This window comes from Trachypithecus francoisi, unplaced genomic scaffold, assembly GCF_009764315.1.
Source record: "Trachypithecus francoisi isolate TF-2019V2 unplaced genomic scaffold, Tfra_2.0 Lachesis_group20, whole genome shotgun sequence".
NCBI classification, from domain to species: Eukaryota; Metazoa; Chordata; class Mammalia; order Primates; family Cercopithecidae; genus Trachypithecus; species Trachypithecus francoisi.
In genome coordinates, this window is record NW_022681466.1 from 43,028,682 (window position 1) to 43,039,285 (window position 10,604).

Below are 10,604 nucleotides of genomic sequence, written 5' to 3' on the forward strand. Positions count from 1 at the left end.
TTCCTTATGTGAAGGCTGCTTTCCTAGAGAAGTGGAGAAGTCATTCCTTCAAATGGATAATTGCTCTGCCCCAGGCAGTCATGGCTATGGGGCTGTTCTAGCTAGAGAGAAGCTGCATCTCTCTCTCTCTCATTTTTTTTTTTTTTTTTTTTTGGAGACAGAGTCTTGCTCTGTTGCTCGGGCTGGAGTGCAGTAGCGTGATCTCAGCTCACTACAACCCTCACCTCCTGGGTTCAAGTAATTCTCCCACCTCAGCCTCCTGAGTAGCTGGGACTGCAAGTGCCCGCCACCATACCCAGCTAATTTTTGTATTTTTTGTAGAGACAGGGTTTCACCATGTTGGCCAGGCTGGTCTTGAACTCCTGACCTCAAGTGATCCACCCGCCTCAGCCTCCCAAAGTGCTGGGATTACAGGCGTGAGCCACAGCACCCAGCCTGCATCCCTTTTTGACTGCATTACTTGGTTTCTGGGTACCCCAAATCTGCTGCCTCCTGATCCCTCAAGACTTTCTCCCTTACCTGCTATTTATTGCTGGGGATGTCAGCATCTGACTCAGGGCCACGTGTTCATGTCAGAGTCCAAATGGTAAGTTAGGGGCAGTGCAGCTCTAACCAGAGTTAGAACAGATAGATGAAGGGTTAAAAGCCGGAGATAGTATGAAATCAATCAATCTTGGCCGCCCCATCTATCAAGGTGAGGATAAAGTCTGGGCTAAGGGAATAAACAAATAATCTAGGTGGAAGGTCACAAATTAATAAGTCCAAGAGAGTCAGAGCATAAAGCCCAAGAATTTGGTAACCGGATAAAGTCTGGGCTAAGGGAATAAATAAAGAATCCAGGTGGAAGGTCACAAATTAATAAGTCCAAGAGAGTAAGAGCATAAAGCTCGAGAATTTGGTAGCCAAAGTTAACTGTTAAGGTTAAGCTGGTTTTGACCTGTCCTGATGGGTCAACTGCCAATTAGAACTGACTTGGAACAGAGTTTCTGAAGTGGGGAGTGTAGTTAACTTTTATCAGAGTTATTTCCTGAGCAGGCATTGTTTCTGCACAGTCCTTGTCCTCTTGGAGTTCACACTGGAGGGGTATGTGGATGGAGACAGAGTTCCAAACAAAAGCCACAGCACAGAATGATAAATATTCTTGCAGAAACCTAGACCGAGTGTTAGGGAAAACACAAAGGAGAGCAAGAAATTAATGATGGCAGTTGGAGGGTGGGGATTCCTGTCATGGAAAATTCCAGAGGCAGTGACATTTGAATTGGCCTTGAAGGATAAACAGAGATGCTTGCACGGCAGATAACTGGAAAAGAGCAATTATTCATTTAATAAATATGTATTTGTGTTTAATTTTATACCGGGTATGATTCCAGGTAGTTGGGATGCAGCAGCAAATAAGACAAAGCCCTTGCCCTGAGGAGCATCCATCCCAGTGACATCCTGGGTGAAGGAACCACAGTGTGCATGACCTGGCATGTTCAGGGCAGAGTGAGTGCAGTCTGGCTTCATGGTGGAATACATGAGCTGCTTCTGTGAATGTATACATCTCAAAAGAAGAACAAGAATTAGAATCAAAAGAAAATCAATGGGATAATAAGCATTGTTATTTTATTAATAAAACAATTTGGGGCGGTTGGGAGAAAGAAGGCCGGTGAGGCAAGGTGAGGACAGATACTAATTAGGCCATGTTAAGAGGTTAGCATAGACTCCTGTAAGCCATCGGCTTTTCAACATGTTAATGTCCTTTTTCAAGGAAATTCTGCATGGTCACTCCACATATAAAACAACAAAAGTAGGCCGGGCGCGGTGGCTCAAGCCTGTAATCCCAGCACTTTGGGAGGCCGAGACGGGCGGATCACGAGGTCAGGAGATCGAGACCATCCTGGCTAACACGGTGAAACCCCGTCTCTACTAAAAATACAAAAACTAGCCGGGCGAGGTGGCGGGCGCCTGTAGTCCCAGCTACTCGGGAGGCTGAGGCAGGAGAATGGCGTAAACCCGGGAGGCGGAGCTTGCAGTGAGCTGAGATCCGGCCACTGCACTCCAGTCCGGGCGACAGAGCGAGACTCCGCCTCAAAAAAAAATAAAAATAAAAAAAATAAAACAACAAAAGTAGAGCTGCTTGGTGGAGGGGCAGGGGTGGGCATGGGCAGGGGAAAAACTCCTCACTCCGCACTCCCACCTCACTCTCAGCTCTCCATGACAGCTCCTGTGTTTCCGAGAAACCCGAAGGCCCACAGTTTTGTTTTTTGTTTGTTTGTTTGTTTGTTTTTTGAGACGGAGTCTAGCCCTGCCGCCCAGGCTGGAGTACAGTGGGGTGATCTCAGCTCACTTCAACCTCCGCCTCCTGGGTTCAAAACGATTCTCCTGCCTCAGCCTTCTGAGTAGCTGGGATTACAGGTGCCAGCCACCACACCCGGCTAATTGTTGTACTTTTAGTAGAGGTGGGATTTCGCCATGTTGGCCAGGCTGGTCTTTTTTTTTTTTTTTTTTTTTTTTGAGGCAGAGTCTCGCTCTGTCGCCCGGACTGGAGTGCAGTGGCCAGATCTCAGCTCACTGCAAGCTCCGCCTCCGGGTTTACGCCATTCTCCTGCCTCAGCCTCCCGAGTAGCTGGGACTACAGGTGCCCGCCACCTCGCCCGGCTAGTTTTTGTATTTTTAGTAGAGACGGGGTTTCACCGTGTTAGCCAGGATGGTCTCGATCTCCTGACCTCATGATCCGCCCGTCTCGGCCTCCCAAAGTGCTGGGATTACAGGCTTGAGCCACCGCGCCCGGCCGACCAGGCTGGTCTTGAACTCCTGACCTCAGGCGATCCACCTGCCTCAGCCTGCCAAAGTGCTGGGATTACAGATGTGAGCCACTGTGCCCACTCAACCCATGGTTGAAAACCCACTGCTGAAGGTATTGGAGGGCACACAGATGTGGGTAAATAGAGAGATGTGATCAGATTTGCTGTCTTGGGATAAAACTGGCAGAGGGCATGCAGTAGGATGGCAGTCAGCAGAGAAGCCACTCAGGTGGGTTAGGAAAGAGTTGCTAAGGACCTGACTTCAGATGGGTGGACTGGATCCAAGAGAGATCTGGGAGGTAAAACTTGGTGACTAAGAGTCGGGGTAGTGGCTGGGCAAGGTGGCTAACCCCTATAATCCCAGCACTTTGGGAGGCTCAGGTGAGTGGATCAAGAAGTCAGGAGTTTGAAACCAGCCTGGTCAGCGTGCTGAAACTCCAACTCTACTAAAAATGCAAAAATTAGCCAGGCATGGTGTTGCATGCCTATAATCCCAGCTACTTAGAAGGCTGAGGCAGGAGAATCATTTGAACCCGGGAGGCAGAGGTTGCAGTGAGCCAGGATCGCTCCACTGCACTTCATACACTTCAGCCTGGGCAACAGAGTGACATTCCATCTCAAAAAAAAAAACAAAAAACAAAAACCAAAAAACAAAAGCATAGGGGCAGCAGGGGAGTGAATCGTGATTCCAAGTGATAGCAGAATTAAAATCCTTACGGAATAAAACCCCATCTCTACAAAACACACAAAAGTTATCTGGACGTGGTGGCGTGCACCTGTAGTCCCAGCTAGTCAGGAGGCTGAGGTGGGAGGATCACTTGAGTCCAAATGGTTGAGGTTGTAGTGAGCCATGATCCTGTCACTGCACTCCAGCCTGGGCAACAGAGCAAGACTCTGTCTCAAAAAATAATAATAAAATCCTTAAGGCCTTCTCTACTCTCTTTGCTTTTGGCTGTTGGTGCCCTCGGCATCTGGTTGTGTCACTTCCATCTTCCTTGGCTTTTACTTCCCTGCAAGACCAGTTTGAATGTCTCAGCAAGTCAGGGCTGGCCCTTTGCCATGTCCTCATATCCTTACCCAAGATAAGTACGGGGAAGAGAGGCAGACTGAGAGGACAGTGAGGCACTGACTTTGAACAGATGGGTTAAGTGACTAATGGAACATCCAGCAGGGAGTTGGAAATACAGATCTGAAGCTCAGGAGAGAGGTGGGATTGGAGTTGGAGATTTAGGGTCATCAGAAAATAGACAGTAATTGAACAATTGGGAGTAGATGAATATGTCTAGGTAGGTCAAGTATAGAGAGAGGATCTAAATATAGAAACCCCAAGACAAGGACATTTAGGGGCCAGAAGAGTGAGAATAAGTCAGAGATCCTAATGGAGGCCCTTCCTTTACTGTTCCTCTATGGTAGTGGTCTGGTTTTTTGTTAAATTTAAATTTTTCTTTTCTTTTCTTTTCTTTTTTTTTTTTTGAGACAGAGTCTCACTCTGTCACCCAGGCTGGAGTGCAATGGCGCGATCTCGGCTCACTGCAACCTCTGCCTCCTGGGTTCAAGCGATTCTCCTGCCTCAGCCTCCCGAGTAGCTGGGACTACAGGCATGTGCCACCATGCCCGGCTAATTTTTTGTATTTTTAGTAGAGACAGGGTTTCACGGTGTTAGCCAGAATGGTCTCGATCTCCTGATCTTGTGATCCGCCCACCTTGGCCTCCCAAAGTGCTGGGATTACAGGCGTGAGCCACTGCGCCCGGCCAAAAATTTTTTATAGAGACAAGGTCTCCTTATGTTGCCCAGGCTAGTCTCAAATTCCTGGTCTCAAGCGATCCTCCTGCTGCAGCCTCCCTGAGTGCTGGGACTACAGGTGTGAGCCACCATTCCCAGACTTTTTCTCATTCAACTAGTAGCTCTGGGTCCAAATTCAAAAGCTAGGAGGTCACCTCCATGAGAATCTGAGAAGTGACCAAGAAGAGACCTGTAAGACCACAATGCCACCCAGGTCTCTGAGTGTGTTATAACCCTCTTCCTGGCATAGGAAGAGAACAAGAGAACAAACGGTAGAATCATGCCCCCACCCTTGGCTCCAGAGATTCCAGGTTTGTCACCTGGGCTGGTTGTAGCTCTGAAGCTGACTACTTCTTTTTTTTTTTTTTTCATTTTTTACACTTTATTTTTTAGAACAATTTTGGATTTCCAGGAAAAATTTGAGCAGATAGTACAAAGAGTTCTATATTCCCAGTTTCCCGATTATTAACACCTTCCATTAGTGTGGTACATTGGTTACAATTAATGAACCAGTATTGATGTATTATTGTTAGCTAAAGTCTATGTACATTAAAGCTCACTGTTTGTGTTATATAGTTCTACTGGTTTTCACAAATGCTTAATGTCATGTATTCACTGTTACTGTATCATACAGAATAGGTTCACTGCCCTAAAAATGCCCTGTACTTTACCTAATCACCCCCATTCTGTAATCCCTGGCAACCACTAATCTTCCTGCCACGTCTATAATTTTGCCTTTTATAGCATCCTTTTTTTTTATGGCTGCATGACATTGTCTCATGTGGATTATCCAGCCAATCTTCTATTGTAGGACACTGATGGTATTACACAACTTAAAGAAAACACTAGAAATGTAACACCAAACCTTGGATTCACACAGCAGCAAATTACACTATGCTGACCTGGCACAGGACTCACTTGCCCATGTGCTCCCATTTAGCTGTGTATCGCAACATTTCATGATCTCTGGGCAAAGGAGCTGTTCAGATGTAACACAACCTTGTAAACCAGAAGAAAACATCTGGCATTCACTCTGAGAGAAGAACCAAAGCAAAGTGGTAAACACCATCTGTCAAATTTGTCTTCCAACAGAGCCTTTCCAAATTTCCGAGGTTTTCCTTGCCAGTTCCTTATTACAGCAGCACTAGAAGCAAATGAAACCATTGAGGTTTCTCATGATGTTTTGAGCTAGGCAGTGGGGCTCCTGGGGCAGCCTCCCGAGTAGCTGGGACTACAGGCACACTCCACCACACCCAGCTAATTTTTGTAATTTTAGTAGAGACAGGGTTTCACCACGTTGGTCAGGCTGGTCTCAAACTCCTGACCTCAGGTGATCCATCTTGGGATTACAGGCATGAGCCACTGTGCCCGGCCCGAAGCCCACTTTTTATATGCTGATATCTGTACTGCTGGAGTGCAGTGGGCGATCTCTGCTCACTGCAAGTCTCTACTCTTCAGGCATTTTACCGCTAGACTGTGCTGACTGTGACAGTATGTGTGTTGAGAACTGTGACCACAATGTGCTCACAGAAGAGGAGCTCTCTCTTACATTCAGTGATCTGGCAACACTTATTCTGATTGTCCTCATCCTGTACAGCTTCATGCCTTTGACTCTTACTTTGTCTTCTTTGCTTAACTCACCTGTTACCTCCTCCAAGAAGTCTTCATTAATCTCTTTCTCTCATTAAAGGCCTCCCTGTTTCCCCATGGTACCTTGTGAATATATTTATCTTAGCAGTTGTCATGCAGGGAAATGATCTGTTATGCATTTATCTTGTTTACCAGCATATGTCAGGGACTAGCACATAGAAGGTGCTCCATAAATGCTTCTCAAATGCTAAGTACAGCACCTGCTACATTTCTTGGCATCCAGTCCTTCTGCTGCCCTGACTGTCCCTTCCTCTCCCTACTCCGCATCCATGTGTGAGATGGACACTTAGCTGCTGGGGTGCTCCAGCTGGGACAGGCTGTGATACAGCTCCAGCAGTGCTGCCATCTTGGTAAACATTTCCCACCATGACCAGACTATCCACATTGCTTCTCATGAAATTCCAACACCCTGAGGGACATCCATACTGAGGAATGTTGCTTTGCTGGCCTGCTCTAGGGCAAGCATTGGGCCACCTTGCTCCAAGGGCCTTTCCCCAAGCTACTTGGTGGGTTCTACTTTCATGCAGCTGGGCAGGGAGCCACAATTCCCAGAGTCTGTGCTGGGAATTGTCCCATTGGCTCTGGTTGTATTAAATACTTTATTATTAAATAGTTTGTTAAGTACTTTTTAGTTTCATTTAGTCTCTTCGAGCATCTGTAGATTGTAACAGGGCCTTGAAGTTATAGGAAAGTCCCTCCTCTAAACTGTAAGCCTGGGACCATACAAGGGCTCAATAAAAGTTGTTGAATGAAGTCCATGAAAAGTGGGCACTGAGCAGAATAAGTATCAAGGGAGGAAAAGAAAAAGACATTCCACACTGAGAGAACAAAGGCAGGGGAATGTTGCCTCCACTTCAGAGTGTTCCAGGAAACTTCTGATTAATCAGGGCCTATCAATCAACTTCTTTTTCTCTGAGTTTCTATGACACTTGTATTTCAGTTTTTTGTTTTTGTGTTTTCCAGACACAAGGTCTCACTCTGTAGCCCTAGCTGGAGTGCAGTGGCATGATCAGAGTTCACTGCAGCCTCGAATTCCTGGGCTCAAGTGATCCTCCCGCCTCAGCCTCCCAAGTAGCTGGGACCACAGGCACCCACCATCATGCTCTGCAAATTTTTTCATTTTCTTGTAGAGACAGGATCTCACCATGTTGCCCGGGCTGGTCTTGAACTCGTCAAGCAATCCTCCTACCTCAGCCTCCCAAAGTGCTGGATGAGTCACCTGCCTCACTTTTCAGTTTTAACAGTTTCTTTGCAAGTAATAACAGACCAGACACACAGCTACCAAAAATCAGTGGTAAGTAATGGTTAGTCCCTAGACTGTGGATTCTAGAGCCAGATCAGAAACAGGTTTGAATCCTAGCACCATCACAGTGAGGGTGGGCAAGTGACTGGATCTCCATGCTTTGATTTTTAAAACAAGAGGTAGAGCCAGGCATAGAGACTGGTGTATGTAGTCCCAGGTCCTCAGGAGGTTGAGATCGGAGGATTGCTTGAGCCCAGGAGTTTGAGGCCCCATTAGTCAAGCTATGATCATGCCACTGCACTCTAGCCTGGGCAACAGAGTGAGACCCTATCTCTTTTTTTAAAAAAAAGAGGTAAAAATAGTGGCTACCTCATATATTGTACCTACCTCATATGTGTTGTGAGGATTAAATGAGCTAATTCACGTAGAAAATGCTCAGTAAATGTTACCTATTCTCTGCCTACTGTGTAGGAAATCTTTTATCTCTACCATGCCTCAGATATCTCTATTTGCTCCCTAACAGCTTCAGGATATTTTATCATAACACAATTAACTCATTGTTTATATTATCTGATATTAACTGATATTATATTATTGTTTATCATTCTCTCCCACTACACTCAAAGACTGTTTGTTCATACATATTTGTTAAGTTACAACAGGGATCAAGAGAGACACAGTATACACTCCAAATAATTGAAAACAGGTACTCAAATACAAATATATATTCATAGCAGCACTACTTGGAATAGCCAAGAAGTAGAAGTAGCCCCACTGCTCATCAACAGATAAATGGATAGGGCCAGGCATGGTGGTTCATGCCTATAATCCTAGCACTCTGGGAGGCCAAGGCAGGAGGATCACTTGAGCTAAGGAGTTTGAGACCAGCCTGGGCAACATAGCGAGATGCTGTCACAAATAAATAAATAAAAAGATAAACGGACGAACACATTGTGTTATATACATACAATGGAATATTATTCAGCCATAAGAAGAAATGAAGTACTGATACATGCTACAAAATGGATGAGCCTCAAAAACATTATGCTAAGTGAAGGAAGCCATGCCCAACACCCACCTATTATGATTCCATTTATATGAAGTATCCAGAATAGATAAATCTACAGAGACAGAACCCAGATTGGTGGGTGCCAGAAGTTGGAAAGAGGAAGAAATAAGGAGCAACTTCTAATGAGAATGGAGTTTTCTTTTGGGGTCATGAAAGTGTTTTGGAACTAGGTAGAGGAGGTGTTGCAAAACATTGTGAATGTAAAATATACCACTGAATTGTGCAATTTCAAGCAGTTAATTTTATTACATAAATCTCACCTCAATTTTTAAAAAATAGCCAGGTGTGGTGTATACCTACTCAGTTATTCAGGAACTATCTCTTGAGCCCAGGAGTTTGAGGCCAGCCTGGGCAACCTAGCAAAACCCTGTCTTAAAAAAATAAAAATTTTAAAATAAAAAGAGAAATTGAGGCCAGGTATGGTGGCTCACACCTGTAATCCCAGCGCTTTGGGAGGCCGAAGCAGGCGGATCATGAGGTCAGGAGATTGAGACCATCCTGGCTAACATGGTGAAACCCCGTCTCTACTAAAAATACAAAAAAATTAGCGGGGCGCAGTGGTGGGCGCCTGTAGTCCCAGCTACTTGGGAGGCTAAGGCAAGAGAATGGCGTGAATGGCCGGGCGCGGTGGCTCAAGCCTGTAATCCCAGCACTTTGGGAGGCCGAGACGGGCGGATCACGAGGTCAGGAGATGGAGACCATCCTGGCTAACACGGTGAAACCCCGTCTCTACTAAAAAAAATACAAAAAAAAATTAGCCGGGCGAGATGGCGGGCGCCTGTGGTCCCAGCTACTCGGGAGGCTGAGGCCAGAGAATGGCGTAAACCCGGGAGGCGGAGCTTGCAGTGAGCTGAGATCCGGCCACTGCACTCCAGCCTGGGCGACAGAGCGAGACTCCGTCTCAAAAAAAAAAAAAAAAAAAAAAAAGAGAGTGGCGTGAACCCGGGAGGCAGAGCTTACAGTGAGCCGAGATTGCGCCACTGCACTCCAGCCTGGGCAACAGAGCGAGACTCTGTCTCAAAAAAAAAAAGATAAACTGAGAGAAAGTTCCTGCCTTCGTAGAGTTTATATTTTAGTGGGTGAGCCACATCAGACAGTAAATCAGCACACACTTAAGTAAGTAATGATGTACTGTGATAATCACTTAGTGGGAAGTAGGGTATGAGAGAACAGAGAGGCTGTGAGATGGGAAGGGGACTGGTAGTTTGAAAAACTGCAAGGAGACCATCTGGGCCAATGCTTGGAGAGCCAAAGGCAGTGATTTAAAATGAACCCAAGGAGGTAAGCAGGGGCCAGGTCCTGCAGAGCCTTAAATGTCACAGGAGGGAGTGTGACATTCAATCTAAGAGCAATGGGGAGCTGGGGAGGGTTTTAAACAAGGGATTAACAGGAACTGAGTTATATTTAACCGTTTCATCTGCTTTATTATTATTATTGAGACAGTGTCTCACTCTGTCACCCAGGCTGGAGAGCAGTGGCACAATCTCATTTCACTGCAACCTCTGCCTCTTGGGTTCAAGTGATTCTCATGCCTCAGCCTCCTGAGTAGCTGGGATTACAGGTGTGTGCCACCACGCCCAGCTAATTTTTGTATTTTTAGTAGAGACAGAGTTTCACCATCTTGGCCAGACTGGTCTCTAACTCCTGACCTCAAGTGATCCACCCACCTTGCCCCCTCAAAGTGCTGGGATTACAGGTGTAAGCCACTCCGCCCAGCTGATCTGCTTTTAAATGCACTTATTAGCTTGCCCCTTTTCTAGGGTAGAAAAAGCTTGTATGTTTTCTGATACAATCCACTCTGTAAAGTGGGTCACACCAGAACTACCTGGGAAGCTTATTTTTCAAATATAATACTGAGAGCCATTGGATTGGAGGCGGGGCTGGTGGAGATATTTTGGAGTAGCTTCCCAGAGGACTCTGATTCTCCACTGCCCCTATCACTTTGAGAATTACTGTTGTTCTATAAGCTTAAAAAGGATTGAAATGTATATTAGTTGCCTTATCATGAACTCTTAACCCACTTTACAGGGATGGGAGGGGCCATGATTCAGTGACTTTAACAATTCCAGTGAC